The sequence below is a fragment of the Kogia breviceps genome, chromosome 5 (assembly GCF_026419965.1).
Source record: "Kogia breviceps isolate mKogBre1 chromosome 5, mKogBre1 haplotype 1, whole genome shotgun sequence".
Taxonomy (NCBI): domain Eukaryota; kingdom Metazoa; phylum Chordata; class Mammalia; order Artiodactyla; family Physeteridae; genus Kogia; species Kogia breviceps.
Genome location: NC_081314.1, coordinates 50,100,468 through 50,124,024, shown reverse-complemented (window position 1 = coordinate 50,124,024; position 23,557 = coordinate 50,100,468). Strand labels below are relative to the sequence as shown.

The window sequence follows — 23,557 nt, the reverse complement described above, 5'->3', positions numbered from 1 at the left end:
TACTTACATCCAGTTCTTTTTTGTTTGTTTGTTTAAATATTTTTTTAGTTTTTAATTTTTGGCTGCATTGGGTCTTCATTGCTGTGTGTGGACGTTCTCTAGTTGAGGAGAGTGGGGGCTGATCTTCATTGCAGTGCACGGGTTTCTCATTTTGGTGGCTTCTCTTGTTGTGGATCATGGGCTCTAGGTGCGCGGGCTTCAGGAGTTGTGGCACTCAGGCTCAGTAGTTGTGGCTCTCAGGCTCTAGAGCACAGGCTCAGTAGTTGTGGCGCACGGGCTTAGTAGCTCCACAACATGTAGGATCTTCGTGAACCAGGGCTCAAACCTGTGTCTCCTGTATTGGCAGGAGGATTCTTAACCACTGTGCCACCAGGGAAGTCCCAGATCCAGTTCTTTTGACATAATGATCACAAATTATGTTGGTTTTGGTTCCCTATTTTTTTATTTGACTCATTTTGTTGTTTTCCTAGATTCTTGAGGTGAATGCAAATTCCACTTATTATCAGACTTTTTTTTAAAAAAGCATTTAATGCTGTAAAATTACTTTTGAGTATGATTTTAATATGCAATTTGATATGTAGTGAGATTCATTTCTAAATAATCTATAATTTCAGTTTTGATTTCCTCTTTAACACAAATAATTGAACAAATATTTTTATTTTCTAAACATTAATGCATTTTGGCTATTTTTGCTTTTAATTTCCAATTTTAGTCTATTGTCTTCCATTGTTATAGCACATATAAACTTTTCTTGCATTTTATTTTTTTTTTTAGCTAACATATTCTGAGTATTTTGAAAAAACATTGTTTATTGAAAATTTTTAAATTTATTATTTTGTGCAATTCTATTTCTAATAGTTTTGCTTCAGATGATTTGTAGCTACGTTTTCCAGTGCATACATGCTTATGATGGCTACATCTTCCTGGTGGGTTGTACTTCTTGCCTTTTGGGTCCAGCTATTGTTCCTCCAGCTCCATACTTCACCTTTGCTGCCTAGCTCACCACTGCTTGTACTCAGGGTCCCAGAAAGACCCTCAGGAAAACAGCTCTTTTGTCTTTTGGTATTCAGGCTCTAATTTTCCATCAGCATGTAGTCAGAATTCTCCACAGGACAAGCTGTTGTTTTCTAGAACAGTCAAGTCTCATCCTACAAAAATATCAAATGTCAGTCTGTAGAGATATACCAGAGCGACCATATTTTCCATTGTTAAACAGAATATATTTACTGTTTATAATGAAGAGTCTGGAATAACTTTTCTGATATGGAGTCGCTTTTTATTTACATGGTTATATGATTCATTCAAGTAATTTTTCCAGAATAAAAGAGTCTTTCTTAAATATATGTCTATTTTCCTCTGTTTCCTTTGAAACATCACAAGAGTTATTGCAGGTTCTACTCTCTCCTTCAAGATTTCAAAGAATCTAGAGGCCACATCAGAGTTCAATCTCAAAGCAAACAGTCAGATACTCCCAGAAGTCTCTGCAAGAAAGAAGCTTTCCCCAAGTTTACCTAAACGCAGGGAGCAATTTAATATAATAAGTGAGGTCAGTCATTAGCGGCAGGTGGCAACTGGTTGAGTCCTTAATGGCTCTGCCATTTCCCGTGAGATCTTGAGCAATTCAGTAAATTTCTTTACAACTAAATGTATTTCAATACAAGAGGAGAATAATGCTACAATTTACCTTATACCAGTGTTGCCAGCATTAAATGAGATAAAATCTGAAGTGTGTTTTGCAAGAGCTTGTCACAGAGTGAGGACTCAATGCAAGATAGCTATTATTAGTAATGGAAGCTCAGTCCTAAAATGATAAATCTATGCCAGGCTTGCATATATTGTTCAGAGATCATTACCTTTTCCCTAGGCAGAGATCACTGTTACACCTAGAAGCAAGGGTCAAGGACCCATCAGTATCTGGGAAAGCACATAGAGTAACAGAAGACAAGATACAGGAAGCAGGTGCTGAGTGATCCACTTAATTCTGATGGATGGCATGTGTCTGGCCTAGGGCTATTTTTAACAAGCCCATCAAAACTGCGCTGATCTTACTCTGTAGACTCTTAAGAGCACTGCCAGCACCTGCCAGGCTCCAAGACCAATGGGAGCTTTGTGTAAAGGTATTTGTTATCCTTTCTGGCCAAGCATTGTTCTTTAATTATGACTCAAATCCCTTGTCACGTTATTTAATAATAGGCTTCATTCTCACTATCCATCTATCCATTATAATGCAAACAGTATAAAATGTATCTCCAGTGCTAAGTACTCGTTTTCTTTTTTATACTCCTTAAGTCTCACCAGCAAGAGGAGTCAGCAGATAAGTGACCGCATGTGTGTACTGCAAAAGTACCTTATCCCCTGCATTATCTTTTTTTTTTTTTTTTTTTTTTTTTTTTTTTTTTTTTTTTGCGGTATGCGGGCCTCTCACTGTTGTGGCCTCTCCCGTTGCGGAGCACAGGCTCCGGACGCGCAGGCGCAGCGGCCATGGCTCACGGGCTCAGTTGCTCCGCGGCATGTGGGATCTTCCCGGACCAGGGCACGAACCCGTGTCTCCTGCATCGGCAGGCGGATTCTCAACCACTGCGCCACCAGGGAAGCCCCCTGCATTATCTTTTTGAGAATAAAAAGAATATGGCTGCTGCTTCACTTCTGCCTTCCATACCTCATGCTAAATGTCTTTATTATCCATCTAGAACTATTCAGGGAAGGGGATGTGGGGAAACATAAGATTCCAGATTAGTTCAGTTGACCCAATACAAAACAAAATAACCTCTAATTGGACGTCTTTAGGCACCTCATCTTTAAACATAATCTCTTGATTCCTATAACTTTCTGCCCTCAACTTTCTTGTCTTCCAAAGCAGTGGTCCCCAACCTTTTTGGCACCAGGGACTGGTTTTGTGGAAGAGTTTTGCCATAGATGGGGTGGGGGGGGGTGGTTCAGGAGGTAATGAGAGCGATGGTTCAGGTGGTAACGCAAGTGTTGGGGGGCGGCAGGGGGAGCGGCAGATGAAGTTTTGCTCACTCCCTAGCTGCTCACCTCCTGCTGTGTGGCCCAATTCCTAACAGGCCCGTGGGTTGGGGATCCCTGTTCTAAATTTCCTTATGGAAGAAAACGGCACCACCACCTACCTAGTTGCTCAGGCTTAAAATGTTGTAATTGCATTTCATCCTTCTATTTCTCTTAAACTGCTTGTCTAATCCCTCAGTAAATGGTAGTCAGAGCAAATGTAATCAGAGCTACTTTGTGCATATGTTTTTTTTTTTTGGTCACACCACATGGCTTATGGGATTTTAGTTCCCAACAAGGGATCAAACCCAGGCCTTCCACAGTGACAGCACAGAGTCCTAACAACCGGACCACCAGGGAATTCCCAGAAAATGCACAAGTCTTAACTGAAGAAATCTTTTTTTTTTTTTTTCTTTTTTTGGCCACACAGCACAGCTTATGGGATTTTAGTTCCCTGACCAGGGATAGAACCTGTGCCCACTGCAGTGGAAGTGGAATCCTAACCATTGGATGGCCAGGAAATTCCTCATATGTTCTTATGTTCACTTTTGTCACCACCTCCACCACCAACCCAACTGATGTTATCATATCTAAAATGGGCAACTTCAACAGCCACCTAACTTGCCTCATTGCTTTTTTATTTTTTAACCTCTAAAAATGTGAAATATTGCCTTGCATACCCTAAGTCTATTCTCTACATAGAAGCAAGAATGACACTTCTAACTGGCAAATCCGATAATGCTGGTCCTCTGCTCAAAACCTTTCAGGGATTTCCCATCACATTTAGAATAAATTTCTCAGTTCTTATTATTGCTTAGAAGTCACTATTTGACTTTGTCTCTAGCTTTCACTGTGTCTTCATTTCCTACCTTTCTACTAGTTGCCTCCTTTACCCTAGCCACAGTGGCCCCCTTGCTATTCCTTAAGTACTCAGAGCACACTCTCATCTCAGGGAACTTGCACTTGCTATTCACCCCCGTGCCAGAAATATTATGCCTCCACATACTTGCATGGCAGGCTCACTTGTTCATTTCATTCAGATTTCTGTTCATATATCCTCTTACAGAGTAGCTTTCCTACTTATATCTCCAATCCTGAGAGAAGTGTTTGTTTGTTTTCTGGCCACACCACACAGCATGTGGGATCTTAGTTCCCTGACCAGGGATAGAACCTGTGCCCTCTGCAGTGGAAGCACCAAGTCTTAACCACTGGATTGCCAGGAAGGTACCAAGTTGTTTGTTTGTTTGTTTTTTCCTGAAATAAGTATCCATGTCTGTCTATCCTTTTATCCTGCTTTATTTTCCTTCATAGTACTTACAAGCACTCCCCAATGTTTTGTTCTATTTCTATTTTATTATAATCTGCTTCTCCCCACTAGAATGTAAATTCGATGAGAGTGGGGCTGGGTCTGTACTATTCACTTTTGAGTTCCCAACATTTGTAACACAGCTTGCCTCACTGTAGAAACTCATCACACGAATCTTCTATCTATTAGTAGGTATAGGTTTGTTTTCCCTTTGTATTAATTAGAGCATGTTTTGCTAAGGGCCTTAATAGAAATTCTGTTATATAAAACTGATCCAGGGTTATAAGATATATTTTGGGGGTTTGTGCACTTCTGAATGCCAGGGATACCCCATGGATTTGCATTACATACAAACTCTGCAGCTATTTACACTGGCCCTGGAAACAAGAAAGAAGAAAGGACTGGACAGAGACCTAACCTTGAGGCTAACAGACAGGACCAGGGGAAACTGATAAATTTTGAGCAAGTACAGTAATAGCATCCTTAAGTCCACTGTTGTTGATATTACCACACAGGTGATAACACTAGGAACCATGATCTTTACTGAAGTCACTCTTTTCCCAGACAGGTAAAGTATAATAAATGCATAAGTTTAGGCCACCAAAATGTGTGTAATTAATATTTAATAAATAGAATGTGTCAGCTGAACAATATCATGGTATTGGTTTGGCCAAAATGTTCCTTCGGTTTTTAAGTAAAAAGAAGAAACATTTTCAATTTCACCAAGAAGTTTATTGAACAACATATTCACTGTTTTGTTCCACTACCTTCTGCCATTTTTAAGGCAACTTCATAATTCCATCTTTCCAAAACTTTTAATCTTTTTGACCAAAGAACTGTTCCATGTGCCTTTTATGTCTTCCAGGGAATTGAAATGTTTTCCACTAAGAGAATTTTGTAAACACTGAAATAAATATAAATCCAAAGGTGTGATGTCTGTTGAATAGGGTGGATGAATCAGAACTTCCCAGCCAAGCTGTAATAGTTTTTGCCTGGTTATCAAAGAAACATGCGGTCTTGTGTTATCCTGGTGGAAGATTATGCATTTTCTGTTGACCAATTCTGGAGGCTTTTCTTCAAGTGCCCCTTTCAATTGGTCAAATTGGGAGCAGTATTTGTTGGAATTAATCATTTTTTTTTTTTTTTTTTGCTTATGTGGAACCCAAACATCAAAGCGATGAATATAACCAAGCTGTTGCAAATGATTTTCAATGTTTGCTTTGGATATTTTGAGTATGTCGGCTCTCTCCCACATGGTATAATGTTGATTGTTCTCAATGTCTCGATTTGATCGCTATCAACTTCAACTGGGCTACCCGACTGTGGAACATCATCCAGTGAGAAATCTCCAGCACAAAACTTTGCAAACCACTTTTGACACATTTGATCAGTCATAGCACCTTTTTCACATGCTGCACAAATCCTTTTCTTTGCATTTCAGTTGTGTTTTTATGTTTCTTGAAATAATAAAGCATAATATGCTGAAGATGTTGCTTTTTTCTTCCATCTTCAATATTAAAATGACTACACAAAAATTCACCAGTTTAGATAAGGTTTTTCTTAAATGCACACTGATATGACATCTGTAACAATACAATCTAACAAAATTGTTTCAAATGAAGTTAAAGAAAACTACATGCTACTAGAGCCATCTTACGGAAAAAAACAAACCAACGTTTTGGCCAACCCAATAGGTAGATAAGGTTAAATAATATATGAAACAGAATTTATGAAATGTATTTGGCTGGATAAAAAATGGCAATAACTGATATAAGATTAAACATGTTCATAGTGTTTCTTCTCTCAATATCTTAGGAATTTTGTGAATTTGGGAAACTTCCAGAAGAGATAACTGTTCTGTATGTTTTTTCACCTGTCCCCATGCAATGAGGTGATAGAGATTTCAAATTGAAATGCACTTTGAAGTTATCAGGACAGAGGAATCATCGATTTTAAGGTCTTTCCCTCTTTTTTATTTCTACTGTTCCTCAGGTCATCTTATGTCCTGGACCATCTAACTCCCTTTTTCTTAGGTCTTTATCACACACCTTCCTCCTCCCATTAAACCCACTACAAGGTCCACAAATCAGCACCTCTGGGGAGTCATTTATCTTCTATACTTCAGTTTCATCATCAATAAAATAAAAATATACCAATCTTTTATGTATTTTACAAATATAATATGGCATAAAGCAAATAATATATGTGAAGATTGATGCAAGATGTTATGAGACTATCTGAAGGCAAGGAAAGTGGAGGAAGTCACATCACTAAAGGAGCTGTCACTAATAGAGGAACAAGGCCAAGCAGGAGTCGAAAGGAAAAGATAAGGAGCCAACAAAGGGAAGCAAATGACAAGGAAGATGACTAAACATAATAGCTTAAGGGAACAATAATGAAATTAATGGGACATCTTGTGAAACTGCAAGATGAGCACAGAAAATACAATATTTTTGCCCCTCAGGGAGAGTTAGGCACCGTGATAATCTAAATATATGTTATTATTTATGTGCATTGGAAAGTGGTTAGTAAAATCATGGTCTGGTTTACTTACAGAGAGTTAGGAATTAGAATTAAGTAATGATTGCTGTTGCTCTGCTTGTGCTTCAGTGGAATTGCATTATGATTAGGCTAATAGAATAAGACATAAGTACAAAATCTATTGAAGGCTCAGCCTTTCACTTTTATCAAAGGATAAAAAAATGAGCAAGAAATAATAGGCAATTAGAGTCTACCAATTACTAATCTCAGGAGATTCTTGTGCAAGAGCCAACAGTGGAGGTTGTTTACAATAGGAATATGGATGATTAGAATAGACGACGGTCTGTTGGCCTAAGACTATGACTTGCTCTATAAGCTTCTCAAACAAAAAGGACTTAGTATACTTCTCTCAGCAGGATATGGCTGAAGAAATTCCAAGGAAAATTGAGGAAAGTTGCAAATGTCAGCTTATGATATAAACAGATCCTCTGATTCTTTCAGAATTAGATGTTAATGAGACTTCAGACTACTGCTCCTCCCCAGGGAGAAAATCACTAATGCAATTTCTCTAACTTATTTTGCCACTCTGAAGAGGTGTCTAATTCTTGATTAGAAGGACTATTCTAACTACATTTCTGCAGTCGGTTATCCGGGCTTTGAAGTTCAAAGAAGTAAATTCCAAGCAAGTAAATTAAAATCATTTTTTAACTTCTAATCTTTGTGTAACATTGATTAGATAAAAAAACTGTATCACTATTATGCCAAGACTTCACATCCCAAATTCATCTCTTCTTTTATTGACTATTACCTATACATTTTTTGCCTCTCTCTGGAATGGAAATTTTAAATAGCTCAAAATAAACCCCAAACATGGTATTAAAAAGGAAAATTTCAGAATTATATGTTTGTTTGTCTTATAGGAAGTAAAAGATTCATATTAATAGAAAAAATCAAGTAACCGAATATGTAAAGTTTTATCTGAGAATTTGATTTTATTATACACTATTGATATGGAGGAACTTATAGAGGTGACCCATCTGGTATAGAACTCAACTTATTTTCTATATTATCACAAGATTGTGAACATTTTCTGAATGAATTTAATAGATTTAATAAAAAAGAAAACATTGCTTTTTCTAGGAAATACGTGTTGCATTACATCTTAGATTTCTATTTTGCTATGTAAAACTGAATTAATATTAATTTCCACTGATGCATTCAATCAACAAATATTTGTGGAGTACCCAGTAAGTACCAAATGCTTTTCTAGGTAATGGAGAAAAAGATAAGAATAACAATGTCCCTCTTCTTACAGAGTTTGTTCTAGTAGTGGGAAGGATAAAATAGATAGGATAGATAGGTAGATAAATAGAAGATGATAGATAGATAGATGATAGATAGATAGATATGCCATGATAAAAATAAATAGGGAGATGGGCTGGAGTTCCTGGTGGGTTACTTTAGACTGAATGATCAGAGAATCTATTTCTGAGCATGTCATCCCTAAACATTAACCTGAATTACAAGATTTGGAGAAAGAATATTCTTATCAGGGAAGTGACAATGACAAAGTCTGAAGACAGGAACTAGCTAGATTTTAGAAAACAGGAGAAAAATCAGTGTGATTAGAAAAAAGCAGGCACAGTGGAGCGTAGTATGGAGTGAGCATGGGAAATAGGTAAATACTAGATCATAACATGGCCTCATGGGACAGGGTAGGAGTTTGTTCTTATTTTATGTTCAATGTTGTATCAGTTGTGTAACAAACCACTCCAAAATTTAATGACTTAAACAATATTAATTTATGTTGCCTACAAATCTGCAATCTTCCATGCACCATCAGCTGAAAGTGGTTCAACTTGGGGCTGAAAGATTCAAGATGGCTTACTCACATCAGGACCATGTTGGTATATCAGATGGGAGCTCATTCAGAACTGTGGACTGGGGGTTTGGCTCTTCTTCACATGGCCCTCTCCACATAGGTCTCTTGGGATTATATAAATATAGTAGCTAGGTTTTTTATGAGCAAGCAGTCTAAGTGAACTAGAAAGATGTAACACACTTTATGACCTTCTCTCTCAAAGCCATATAGCTTTGTCACAGTCCTGCCCAGCTTTTAGGGAAGGGGATAGCACTTCATTGGAGGAGTTTCAAAGTCATATTGTGAAAAGAAAACATGAGCTAGGAGGTCTTTTTACAGCCATGTTTGAAGAATACAATCTGCCAGTTTGTCTTCAGGCTACAATTTATATCCCTCCCACTTGCAAAATATATACATTCCCTTCTTCAAGACTGAACATTCTCACTCCATAATTACATCAGCTCAAAGTTATGAATCTTACCGTCTAAATCAGATCTAGATTTAAGTGATACTTTTTGTGTGCAGTTCTTCAAATACAGCTCTTTGAACACTCTTTTTAATGATGTGATAATGACACATTTGACCTAAAGAGCCAATTTTTCTAGGTCTCCAAATACTCAAAATAAAATTTTGGGACAGGCATTATGTAAGTGTTATGGACCCTCTCATTAAAACTGACAGGGGGGCTTCCCTGGTGGCGCAGTGGTTGAGAATCCACCTTCCGATACAGGGGACGCGGGTTCGTGCCCCGGTCTGGGAAGATCCCACATGCCGCGGAGCGGCTGGGCCCGTGAGCCATGGCCGCTGAGCCTGCACGTCCGGAGGCTGCGCTCCGCAACGGGAGAGGCCACAACAGTGAGAGGCCCGCGTACCACAAAAAAAAAAAAAAAAAGTAACGGGGAAGGAACACAGTAGTCACTGGTCCATACCAATTCTGAAATTTAGCTAGGCACATGATGCTCGTTCTTTGATTAGAGTTCAGTCCTACTCCCTATACCTCCATAGGTCTTGGCTCAACTCAGTCCTTCCCTCTGAGTCTATCTTTCTTTTCCCTAAGCCTTCTTAAGCCAATTCTCTACTTGTAAACGTTTGAGGGTTCAGAACCCTTTCTCATCTTGTTTTGTTTCTCTTCCTTCCATTGCAAGCGGATATAATTATTTTAACAATTTTGGTGGGCTTTCAGTATATCAATTTATAATTTACTCCATCATAAAAAAAGATATAAACCCAAATCTTTTCCAGGTAAGTCATTCTCTTCTTCAACTTCACCATGACACTACAATGGGATAACATCCTTAAGATTCTTATAAATCTTATTGTATAGTGAAGAATTCTGCTAATTACAATATTATGATCCTTAAAAGGGCTTTGTCTGTGTGAAAAGTTATATGAGGAATCATTTCAGATTTCTTTGAAGGTCTTAATAATAGGTTTTACAGTAAAATCGATCTTTTCCCTTAAGTCAGTCCTTAATCTGGGTATCATTTTTTACCTAGAGAGATTTGGGAAGAAAAAGAGATTTATTTTGAAACTAAGATAGTTCTAGGTCCTTTATATGTAAGAGTTCATTTTTAGCTCATTCATCTCTTCTCACATTATACCCTAGGCAGTGTAAGAATCCAAGTGACACTTTAATATCCTGCAAGACAATACCCTTAGCTTGATCATTGAGTTCATTGGAACAATTCCTATATTCCACATTACTTCAGGCAATAGTGTAGCCAAAATATTCACCACTACAAAACATATTCTAATCACATTTTCTTTATTTTTCTTTGAGCTGTCAGAGACAGACTCTTTAAGATTCTTTAGGGTTTTGCTAACATTTTTCTAAGGCCCTCCCATCTTCCTCATATGGCTTGTCCCAAAGCAAATGTTACATGTTTGGGGGTTTTTACTGTAGCATTCCACTTGTAGGTACCAAAGTCGGTGTGAGTTTTTTATTACTGTATAAAAAAATACTATCTCAAAACTTAGTGACTTAAAAAAGGAACAAATTTTTCTTTTGCTCATAATTCTTCAATCTAAGCAGGGCTTTGTGGATAGTGCATCTCTGTTCCAGATGTCAAGATGGTTCATTCACATGGCTGGAAAATTAATACTGGTGATTTGCTGTGAACTTAGCTGGGGCTAGGGGGTCTCAGTTCCTCTCTGTATGTGCCTCTCCACAGGCTGAATCAGCTTATTCAGGCATGGGGACTAGGTTCAAAAGCAAGTGTTCCAAGAGAACCAGGCATGGTTTTATCTGATCTTACAGACATAGTATCACTTCCACTGGAATCATAGGCCCATACAGATTTAAAGGAAGGGTACATAGATTCCCACCTTTCAGTGGTAGAAATATCAAGTCACATTAGAAGAACAGAATGTAGGAGCCATCTTTGGAAAATAAAATTTGCTCACATTAGAAGACATTGAATGGTTTTGATCCAGATTAGTAATGTGATCTGTGTTTTGTTGAAAAAGATTGCTTTGGCTACCATGTGGAAGAAAGACTAATGTGTGGTAAGACTAGAAAAAAGAAGACTTCTAAAGAAGTTATTTCCACAGTGTAGGAAAGATATGATGGCATCTTGAACTAGGGAGAAGAAGTGGAGATAAAGAAAGGTTTGGAGATATGTTGTAGAGGTATAATCACTGGAAATAGATTAGATGCAGTCACTGAGAGAAATAAAGGAATCTAAATTTTTGCTTGAGAAATTGTGTGAATTCTTATTCTATTTACTGAGATGAGGAAAACTAAGGAACAAACAAGTTTTTTGTTGTTTTATAGGGAGAAGAGATCAAGAGCTCAGATGTGTATGTATTGAGTTCTTATTAAATATCCAAGTGGCAATGTTAAGTAGGCCATTTCATATATATGCCTAGAATTCAGAAGATCTGGAGGAGATATCAGAGATAGAAATGTAATGTTACGGGGGAGAGGAGGTCATCCACATATAAATGCCATGGGCTATGATGAAATGAAGCAATTCAGATAATGTATAGAGAAAGGAACGTGCATCCCAGGATCGTGCAACACTCTAATATTAGGATACAGAAATAGAAGCCAATGAAAGAGAATTAGAAGGAGCAACTAGTGAGGGTGGGGGAAAACCAAAATGCCTATTACTGTAGAAGCCCAAACAAGTTTTCAGTTACTATGGCTTTGTAATAAAAGCACTCCAAAACTTAGGTCGTTTTGTTTTGTTTTGTTTTGTTTTTTCTATGAATCAGCAGCTTGAGCAGAGCTCTACTCTGCTCCATTTTACTAAATATCAGCTAGGGCAGTTTGGGGCAACAAGCTAAAATCATGTGAAAACTTGCTTCTTTTTGTGTCTGGTGCCTGTGCTGTAAAGAATCAAAGAATCGTAGCTGGGAGCTGGAACAGCTGGACTTCCTACAGCATCTTTCTCTATCATTATGCAGTACTCCACATAATTGCTCCAGAATGGTGTCTTCAGGGTAATGGACTTCTTACATATCAACTCAGAGCTCCCAAAGTATGTGTCACAAGAGAGAGCCAGGTGGAAGCCACATCACTTTTTATTATGTACTCTCACAATAAATAATAGAAAATTAAATCCACCATATTTTATTGGTCAACATTCTTTTGAAGATCCACTAAAGTTTAGAGGGAGGAAACATATACGGTATTTCTCAGTGGAAGGGAGGAAACATAGACTCCATTTCTCAATGCCACTTTGTTGAAAGAGAATGTGAGAAGTATTGGTGTATCCATCTTTGGAAAATATAATCTGCCACACTAAGTAAAGTATACCAGGTAAAGTCAGCAACATTGGATTATTTAAGATATCTAGTCAATCGAGCCTGTAAGAGTGAACACTGGATGTGGCTACTGTTAGAAGCCACTGATAACCTTGGCATGAGCAATGACTGAGGAGGTAAAAAGATGAAAATCACATTGGGGAGGGGACAAAAGGAGAAATAGAGAGAATAAGAATAATGACTATAAATGATCTTTTTGAGAAAGTTTGCTGTTGAAGGGAGCTACAAAATACAGTAGAGGCTGGTGAGATACATAAGTTCAAGGGGAGTATTTTTAAAAGACAGGAAATGTTAGTATGCTTATAGAAATGATTTAGGAGAAAGAGAGAGATATCAATGACGCAAAGAAAAAAATGCGGGAGGTAGGTGAACACAATGTCTTTGAGAAGGAAAGAGTGCCAGAGATTCAGAACACAGTGAAAGGAATTGGACTTTTATGAGAGAATGAACTTTATTCATAGCCATAGGGAAGTTAGAGGGTATATGTAAAGATGAGTACTTTTACTAGATCAGTAAAAACATATTACGGTTTTGTGAATATAGTAGAGGACAATCCAGCCCAAGAAATGAGCAACATCATTTTTGATTCATGTATTTTTAAGTTTAAAATTAAGGTAATAGCCATCGTAGGCAAGATCATACAGTTATTCCTTCATTTTAATCATGTCTCTCCCTCTAATGATCTGAAACAAAAACTCCACTTTTCTCCAATTTCACTCATCTTCACCCTATTAGCTCTTTAATTCTTGCATTTCTCCAAATTTTAGCTGAAAGGATACTAATGGGGAATCAGCCAAATTAGATTTTGGTCTTTGGTCTGCTACTGATTTAGTGTTGACAACTCAATTTTGTTTGCCTTCAGTTTTTTCTTCTCTTGGAATGTGATTTTTAGACTACATGATAATGGTAATAAAAATAATATCTTGCATTTATATAACAAAGGAAAATTTTAACATTTTTGGATACATCTCTTTTTGCTCTAAATTATTATGCTCTCAGAGAAGGTGTAAGTTTAAGATAAAACTAAATTTATATTTTTCAATGCTTTACCTTTTAACCTCATATGCAATATACTTTTGCATGACTTTGTAATTAATCTTGTGATTTATGCGTGAATGTTTAACTTACACCATTAGGTTATGTCTCATAAAACTGGAAAAATTTGCCTCCTCTCTATTTTTTATCCCTTTAAAGTCCTTAAAGTCCATAGCAGACACATATTATATACTTAGTGATAATGAAGGCAATGTGTCAATATACAGAGTTGTGGTTTTTTGTTTGTTTGTTTGTTTTGTTTTTTTTGCAGTACGCGGGCCTCTCACTGTTGTGGCCTCTCCCGTTGCGGAGCACAGGTTCCAGACCCGCAGGCTCAGTGGCCATGGCTCACGGGCCCAGCCGCTCCGCGGCATGTGGGATCTTCCCGGACCGGGGCACGAACCCGCGTCCCCTGCATCGGCAGGCGGACTCTCAACCACTGCGCCACCAGGGAAGCCCAATTAACCCACCTTAAACATCCACCAGCAAAATATGAGAGCCATTCAACATCTTTACCAAATTTGATATCACTGTAGTTAATTATTTTCTCAATAAACCAAATAAATGTGCTGATACATTGTGTCAAAAACCAGAATTTGCAATACTTAGTGGCAAATTTCCCAATTATAAATGTGAGTCTTTGGGGTAAAGAATATAGATCTTGAATATTTAAATTGTGAATATGAAACTAAACAATGATGAATTCACCAATAACTAAGACTACCTTTCTGGGGGCTTCCAAGATAAGCAATAACTTCTTTTTCTTTTATCTTTATTTTTTGTAGAGTTTGTCATAAATCTCATTTTTTGTTTACCTCCATGATTAGAGAAATAAAAGTCATAGAATTCAGTTGTCCTTATGCCAAGATTTTAATTGGTACACATTTTCTGACTCAAAATCACTTTGATGGGGGCTTCCCTGGTGGCGCAGTGGTTGAGAGTCTGCCTGCTAATGCAGGGGACACGGATTCGAGCCCTGGTCTGGGAAGATTCCACAAGCCGCAGAGCAACTGGGCCCGTGAGCCACAACTACTGAGCCTGAGCGTCTGGGGCCTGTGCTCTGCAACAAGAGAGGCCGCGACAGTGAGAGGCCCGCACAACGCGATGAAGAGTGGCCCCCACTTGCCACAACTAGAGAAAGCCCTCGCACAGAAACGAAGACCCAACACAGCAAAAATAAATAAATTAATTAATAAACTCCTACCCCCAACATCTTCTTTAAAACAAACAAAAAAAAACCTTCTAAGTACGTAGGCTTAGAGAAAGAACTTTAAAAAAAAAAAAAAAATCACTTTGATGATTTTTTGTTGAAGGTATTTTCTAATTAAAAAACAAAAAAACAAAAAAATTGAAATAATTTATAAATAAGGATGACACATTAGAGTCTGAATTTTGTCAGACAGGAATAGGAGAATTATTTATGGGCTTTATATGAACTTTAGGTTAATTTTTAGCCTCTCAAGTGTTAGCTAGTTTACACAAAAATTGTATACAGGTCAGAATCAAACAAGTTCAGTTTTTAGTTACCTAGTTTAAAAATCACCTGCAGGTATGGCATCCGATGTACTCTTTGCCCCATCGGCAGCTGCAGGTCTGGGTTGGCGGGAGGGAGTTGAGGGACGATGGCTGTGCAGGTGGCCTGGGCTGAGTGGGCCTCTGCTGGATCTTCCACAGGAGTTGCTGGGCTGCCACCTGCTAAGGAAGAGGCTGTGTCACCCGCACCTGCTGTTGGAAGTTCTCCCCAGACAGAGGAGATTACGAAGGTCCCACATAGACGGGCACTGACAGCAGCCATGTGGGTGGGGTTCTGGGGAGAATGATGACTCTGGAAGTGCCTGGATGAAAACCATCAGGGAGTTCAGGGTTTTGGAGCCTAAACCACTCATTCTCCTTGTCAGACACTGCAATAAACATTTCTCTGCTCCCCCTCCCCACTCCACCCCCCAAAACAAATCAAATGAATGACAGCATCCTTACCTGCAGTAATGTAAAGTTAGGAAGGACTTTGAGACTGATTGACTACAGACATGATGTGTTTGACTAACACAGTGTTCAACGTTTTAAAAAATTCCAAATTTGGATATTTAACATAAACATCCTGTTCTGGCTCCCTTGAAAGACAGGAAGATCTGATTGGAATGGCAGGCATAGTCAGGCCAGGAATCCACTGAGGGTGGGTAGTGACTTCCACCTGCAGATAAACAATGTTCCTGTCTCTACTTGCCTCCAGCATGCCCATTTCCTCATATTCTGTTCACTAATTTATGATATGTATCTAGGCCAATAAGTATTTGAGTGTGAGATGCCCATCAAGAGCGTAGCTTAGATTTTACAAATTTAAAAATTGAGTCTTAAAGATAGATTATTATTACTTATTATTATTACTAATACTTATATTTGCTATATGCCAGGCACTATTCTAAGAGATCAAATATCTATTCCCTAATCTAGTCCTTGAATTAACCCTATAGGATGGTATCATTTTTATCTCCACTTTCAAGTTAAGGAAACTGAGTCACGAGTAGCTTAAGAGACTAGTCCAAGGTCCAACACTGAGTTTCTAATGAACTGGTGCTGGGAACAGATATGTTTCTCAGTCTAGTAGTTTGTCCCTGACATCCTAGATGCAGTTCTCTCCTCACTGATTTTTCCCTCAGCAAAGAATTGATACATTATATCAAGCCATGTAAACTGAGGTGCGAAGAGGACTAAATATAAGGGATAGGTTAGCCAATAATGCTACTAAAAAAAAGTCCTAGGAAAAGCAGGTATACTCTATTTTACTTGTCTGGAAAGTTTTCCCATCTCCCTTTTCTGATATCAGCCCTACACTTTCTTGTTGACCCCAGGGATGTGTACATGATTCAGGCTTTTTAGACCCAGTTAATGGTCCATATAAGAGCACATGACCCAGGAGCTACAGCTCTTTACTGGGATTGATTTTCAGGTGCTGGTGAAGAGCAGCTTTCGTTCTGCTTCTTCCTAGGATCCTAAATAGGCAAACCTGAATTTGCTGCTGGTAGTGGTCACTTTCTCTCAAAGTAGAGAAGACTTTTTTGCAGGATGTAAACAAAGAACTACAGAGAAAAGTGAAGACAAGGAAGGTGGTGGGATAGAGGAAAGTTATGGAAACCACCATTTCCCCTTTAATTTTGTTTAAGCTAGTTTATTTTGGAATTTTTCCATTTGTCATTGCCATAGTCCTGATTAATACTGTAGGAAATTAGACAACCTGAGACTCCTGGGAAAGCAGCTGACAGTCCTAAAGTCAAACTTTTATAGAGCTAAAAAGTGTAATTTTCAGCCAAACACAGAGACCTAGAAAGATCTAGATGAGAAGATTCATGACTAGGGCCCAGATCCAGGAATTTAAAGTAGGGAATCACATAAACCTCAAACTCTGGGAACATTAACAAGAGGAGGATGCAGCCCCCGTGGCATTAACCAGTATTGGCTTGTGGGTTGAAATCACAAGTACTACTTCCCTAAGACATTAGTTACCAGGAGGTAAAAAGGAAAGCCCACAGATTTTTAAAAATCCGAGTGATAGGAGGCTGCTTTCACATCCACCTAACAACACCACAGGAAATCCATCTTAAGAGAACACGGGAAGATCTTGCACTGCGTCAAGCTACTACAATTCACTTATCTGTGAAGAAGAGGTAGCACTTCCAGTAAACCCCTGTACAAACTTCTGGGAAATAGTTGAAACAGGGTAACAGCCTGCTATATATTAACATATACTAATTATTGCATATCATTTAAAAACTAAAAACCAAAGAACCATCTTTGACCTCCAGCTTGATTTTTAAAAAAATTCTCAAGAGTATTATGGAAGCCAGTTGAAAATAAACATCAAATGCCCTGAACTTGTCTCATTACAGCATACCCATTGATTGTAGATATGGCATAAAAGGATTCTTGCCACTTGCATCCAAGCTGGTGGTGTGATTCCAAAACTCATCATTTTTCATCTATTTTAAATGTAGCCACACATAGGTCTCCTAAAAGCCTTATTTTGCCTCTTAACTCCCTTTTCTTGCTTTGACACAATTTTGTGGTCAGTGTTTACTGTAATTACCTTTCATATGTATAGTAAATGTCAGCACTCTACCATGTTCTTTCTATTGGGTCATCATCAGTCCTGATTCACTACCAAGTCAAGATGGGGAGAAGTCTGAGTAAATATGAATATAGACTTACAAAATAATCCAAGCACAGTACAAAAAGTGTAACTGACACTGAAGATTAGCAAATAAGACAATTTTCCCACTTTCAGATAATAGCTAGGGAATCTGAGAAAGAAAAATCAAAAGCACACAAAAGAAACTATGTAGTGAAGACAGCCACAGAGATGATTCATGCTGACTTTCTATTTCAAAATAAGCAAAGTGACTAGAAATTCCAGCTGAGCATCGTGCATTTAAATTTAGGATTTTTAAGAATTAATAGAACATCAATGTACTCTTGCTAAGGGCTAAAATGCTTCTATTGGCGTTTTGAGTTGTGTTCACTCTTAGTCCCTCTTGGAGATTATTGAGGGAAAAACAATCCATCTGCAAGCTTTTAATAGAACAAAGAGTGTATCTTGTCAGCTCTACCCATGATTTTAGGCATTGGTTCCTCTGATCATCAATTTACTTTAGCTTTTCTCTTGACTCACAAGAATGTTAAATACTCAAGGGATTAAAGTCTAGTATCTTGAGATTCTATACACAAATAGGCAGATTTGGTCTAGTAATCAAATGAGATTTGTTTTACAAGTAGATACCAGCACAATTACGGAAATTAAACACAAATAGAAAGAGGAGAGAATCGCCAAGCCAAAAAGAGTGTCAGTGTTTTAGAACAGGGAGATAAAAGACATAGGCATAGGGCATCCACTATGAATGGGGCAAATATCTGACCAATTCTAGAAGGAAGACCATGGCTAAAATCTTCCTCTTAAACACTAAACATTCTATAAAATTCAGTGATACAACCCTGTTTGAATTCCCATCTTTTTTTACTCCCTACAAACAACATAGCTATAGCTTAATTCTTCAGTATAGAGAATCCCCAGAAGAGTTTACAAGTAAAAGAAATAAAAATACATCTCAAAACATGGGAAGAATATTGGAGAAATATAAATAATTCTTCCTTGTATTCTAATATTTTTTTCAATATCTTGCATTTTTCTAATTTCTGCTTACATCCAGGAACTGTTAGAAGGGGGAAAGAGATGAAGTTCTATTAATTACCTCACACATAGATCTCAGCCCGAAGCTAGAAAATTTAGTGTTAATTTATTCCACACATTAGCCAAGCACAATGGAGAATTTGTAAGATAATATACCATTTTATAATAATGTGGTTTATTAATACAAAAATAATATATTTATTAATATGTTATAATGATCATATAGCAGTAAGTGATATACTAACAAATGATGAATCTAATAGCATCAAAGTGATGTTTAACTTGTACATATTTCAAACAAAATAAAAATTTTAAAAGATCCTTCTGTATACATGATTACAATAAATCAAAAACTAAGCAGAAACTAAGCATATGTAGAGGTATTAATTCTTTCCCTGACATTCTTCTAGGAATTTCTAAGCGATTTTTTTTGTACTGAGAAAATGTACAAAATCTGTTTTAGAGCTTCTTAAAAGGGAAAACTTTAAAGAACCGTGCTACGATTGTTTAAATCTCAACCAACAAGTATGAAAATATCTATGGAAATTTAGCTGGAAACCTAGCATCCTTGATTTCCATCAGTTGTTCTTACACACTAACAGGCTTTATTTAATATATTTAATATTCTTTTTAAAATAAATTTATTTATTTATTTTTGGCCGCATTGGGTCTTCGTTGCTGTGCGTGGGCTTTCTCTAGTTGCAGTGAGCGGGGGCTACTCTTCGCTGTGGTGCGCGGGCTTCTTGTAGTGGATTCTCTTGTGGAGCATGGGGTCTAGGCGCACGGGCTTCAGTAGTGGCACGCGGCCTCAGTAGCTGTGGCTTGCAGGCTCTAGAGCAAAGGCTCAGTAGTTGTGGCACACGGGCTTAGTTGCTCCGTGGCATGTGGGATCTTCCCTGACCAGGGATCGAACCCAAGTCCCCCTGCATTGACAGGTGGATTCTTAACCACTGTGCCACCAGGGAAGCCCTAATATTCTTTTAAGAAATATTTTCTTAAAACCCACTTATCGGTTTTTTTTTGGAAGTTTTAAACAAACTACAATATCCTGAATGCCAAGGTTTGTTTGGCATCTTTAAATTTATATATATGTCAGTTTTTTTAAAACTTACATTTTTTTCAATAAATTTCATGGTGACAGAAAATTCTCCAAACTTTTTTTTTTTTTTTTTTTTTTGCGTTACGCGGGCCTCTCACTGCTGTGGCCTCTCCCTTTGCGGAGCACAGGCTCCGGACGTGCAGGCTCAGCGGCCAAGGCTCACGGGCCCAGCCGCTCCGCGGCATGTGGGATCTTCCCGGACCGGGGCACGAACCCGCGTCCCCTGAATTGGCAGGCGGACTCTCAACCACTGCGCCACCAGGGAAGACCTCTCCAAACTTTTATATTCAAAACTCTGTACAACACAACTTTTTTCCAAAAGCACTTACTTTTGCACATATTAAAACTTAACTTTTACATTGAAAGTACAGATTGTGTTTATTTTTTGGAAAATATTTTCTAGTTATTATACAACAAAAACCACTTTCCATGATAGAAAGATTAGCAGATTTTAAATAATTTAATGTGTAAATTGGAAGCTCATCTTTAAACTCAAAAAAAATCATCTGACACTTTTCTCCAGCACACATTTAAACATCTAAATTACCAGCAAACATATATGTGTTCAGATGATTATTATGATCTTGATCCATCTCATTCCTAAGTAATGGAATTCTTTAATATTTAAGATTAAAAAAATCTGTAAATCTATTTAGTGGACAAAATCAACTGAAAGCAAATCAATCCCTTTTTATTGTGGAAGTCTCCCTCTTCTCTCAGGCTACCTTATTTACTACCTTAGGCTATAATGATTGATCATCTGATAACTGGCCCAAGAAAAAGCACCAGTGCCAATCCTAGTAGTATTAAATATTAGTAAGAATAAATACTTTCCTTAATTTTAGAAAAGGTAAATGGAAATATTAAGATATTATTTTTAATACAGTGGATTTTCTTATTTGGAGACCATTAAAGTAAGTAAAAACAAAGTTCTGGGCTAATGGAAAGATGAGATATTAGAGAAGAAAGATTAAAGAAGTAAGGGCTGAGTAGAAAGAGAGAGAAAGGAAAAACCCTGAATATGGGTGGCATTCTCTTAGTACCAGGCTTAATACAACATTCAACCCCAGATATCAGCATGGGTTATTCCTTCTAGTTTCCAGAGGAGTATCCATTCCTTCATGCTTCTGGTATGCAGAGGCTGTCAGCATTCCTTGTCTCCTGGTTATAACACTCTAATCTCTTCTTTTGGGTTCACAACTTTAAAAAAAAAAAAAATTTATTGGAATATAGTTGATATACAACGTTGTGTTTCTGCTGTACAGCAAAGTGAATCAGTTATATGTATACATATATCCACTCTTGTTTAGATCCTTTTCCCATACAGGCCATTACAGAGTATTGAATAGAGTTCCTTGTACTATACAGTAGGTCCTTATTAGTTACCTTTTTTATATATAGTAGTGTGTATATGTCAATCCCAATCTCCCAATTTATCCCTCCTTCCACCACCCCCTGGTGACCATAAGTTTGTTCTCTACATTCATGACTCTACTTCTGTTTTGTAAATAAGTTCACTTGTACCCTTCTTTTTAGATTCCACATATAAGCAGTATCATATGATATTTGTCTTCCTGTATCTGACTTACTTCACTCAGTATGACAATCTCTAAGTCTACCCATGTTGCTGCAAATGGCATTATTTTGTTCTTTTTTACAGCTGACTAATATTCAATTGTATATATATGCCACATCTTCTTTACCCATTCCTCTGTTGGACATTTAGGTTGCTTTCATGTCCTGTCTATTGTAAATAGTGCTGCAGTGAACATTTGGGTGCATGTATTTTTTCAAATTATAGTTTTCTCCGGCTATATGACCAGGAGTGTGATTGCTACCTCAACATAATAAAGGCCAAATATGACAAACCCAAGCAAACATCATTCTCAATGGTGAAAAACTGAAAGAATTTCATCTAAGAATAATAAGACAAGTATGCCCACTCTCGCCACTATTATTCAACATAGTTTTGGAAGTCCTAGCCACAACTTCTTTTATACTTTCTCTCTCTGATCTTTTGCCTCCCTCTTATAAGAACCTCTGTGACTACATCAAGCCCATCCAGATAGTCCAGGGTAATCTACCTATCTCAAGATTCTTAGTTTAGTCACATCTTAAGAGTCTCTTTTGCCAAATAAGGGAATACAGAGGTATTAAAGATTAGAACTTGGCCATCTTTGGGAAAGAGGGAGGGCATTATTCAGCCTACCACACTGCATATACCAGTGGTTAGTTCCTGTTTATTGCTGAGAAGTTTTCCATTGTGTGGATTTATGTCAATTTGTTCATCAATTCACCTGTGGATGGATGTTTATATCAGTTGAGTTTTTGGTTATTATGAAAAAAGCTACTGTAAGCATTATTGTATAAGTCATTGTGTGGACATACTCTTTTCTCATTAATCTTGGGTAAGTACCTAGGAATGAGGTTCCTGAGTTGTAAGGTAAGTATATATGTTATTTTATGCAAGAACCATATTATTTTCCATATTGTCTCTGTCATTTTCCATTCTCCTCAGCAATGTATGAGAGTCCCACTTGGTTAGCAATTCAAATTCTCAGGGAATTTGTTTTCTGTCTTTTGTTTGTGTTTCCCGTTCCAAAAGGTATGTGGCTGCATCTCATTGGGTTTTCAAGTTTATTTCTCTAATGGAGCTATTTGCACTCCAAGATGCAGGGTGATATGCAAAAGAAGTTTATCTGGAGAAAGCAAAATAAAAAAGATAAAAAGTAGAGATGAAAAGAGAATACTCTAAGAGTTTCCTCCACCCATCTCCACAGAAACACATGCTTCAGATCCTGAGGTCCACAGACCACTTCCCTTGATTTTGTGACATTCTTAGTAAAGTTTAATTATTTAGTTAAAGTCAATAGTAAACACTATTTTGTTTGTGTAAACTAGTGTGAGTTGCTAATTATGTTTTGCCAAGATTCCAAATAAATGCCCCAAATTAGCAGTTGGAAGGGTCAAATTATCTCAGTATATAAAAGATTATTTTGTTGGCAGATTTTTGATTACAGATTCAATCTCTTTACTAGTTACAGGTCTGTTCCGATTTTCTATTCATGATTCAGTCTTGGTAGGTTGTGTATTTCTAGGAATTTAACCAATATACTATAGCATCAAAAATCATAAAATACTTAGGAATAAATTCAACTGAGGAGGTGAAAGAGCTGTACACTGAAAACTAGCAAAAATGATGGAATAAATAAAAGATACAACTAAATGAAATGATATTTTGTGATCATGGATTGGAAGACTTAATATTGTTAAAATGTCCATACTACCCAAAGTGATCTAAAGATTCAATGCAATCCTTATTAAAATTCCAATGGCATTTTTCACAGAAAAAAAATCCTAAAATTTATATTAAACCTCAAGAGATCCTGAATAGGAAAATAAGTCTTCAAAGGAAGAATGAGTCTGGAGGCGTCATACTTTCTGACTTCAAACAATATTAGAAGGCTATAGTCATTAAAACAGTATGGAATTGGTATAAAAACAAACACATAGATCAGTGCAACAGAATAGAGATCCCAGAAATAAACCCATACATATATGGTCAATTAATGGCTGACAGAGGAGCCAAGAATATACAATGGGGAAAGAATAGTCTCTTTAGTAAATGGTGCTGGGAAAACTGAATATCTACATGCAAAACAAAGAAATTGGACGCTTATCTTACACTATACACAAAAATCAACTCAAAATGGATTAAAGACTTAAATATAAGACCTGAAACCATACAACTCCTAGAAAACCTGTAGGGAAAAAGCTCCTTGACATTGGTTTTGGCAATGATATATTTTGGATTTGACACCA

The 23,557-nt window shown here is 37.3% G+C and overlaps 1 long non-coding RNA gene across 7 annotated transcripts in view; it reads right to left on the bottom strand.

Moving 5' to 3' along the window:
• The window catches only part of LOC136791970 (uncharacterized), a 410,072-nt gene that overhangs the window by 97,953 nt on the left and 288,562 nt on the right, over positions 1–23,557 (bottom strand). For 5 of the 7 annotated variants that reach the window (XR_010840922.1, XR_010840920.1, XR_010840923.1 and 2 more), the window contains one exon: positions 14,985–15,152. This is a non-coding gene — a long non-coding RNA (uncharacterized lncRNA). The remainder of the gene's footprint in view (positions 1–14,984; positions 15,153–23,557) is intronic. The other 2 variants (XR_010840924.1, XR_010840921.1) reach the window with 2 other exon arrangements.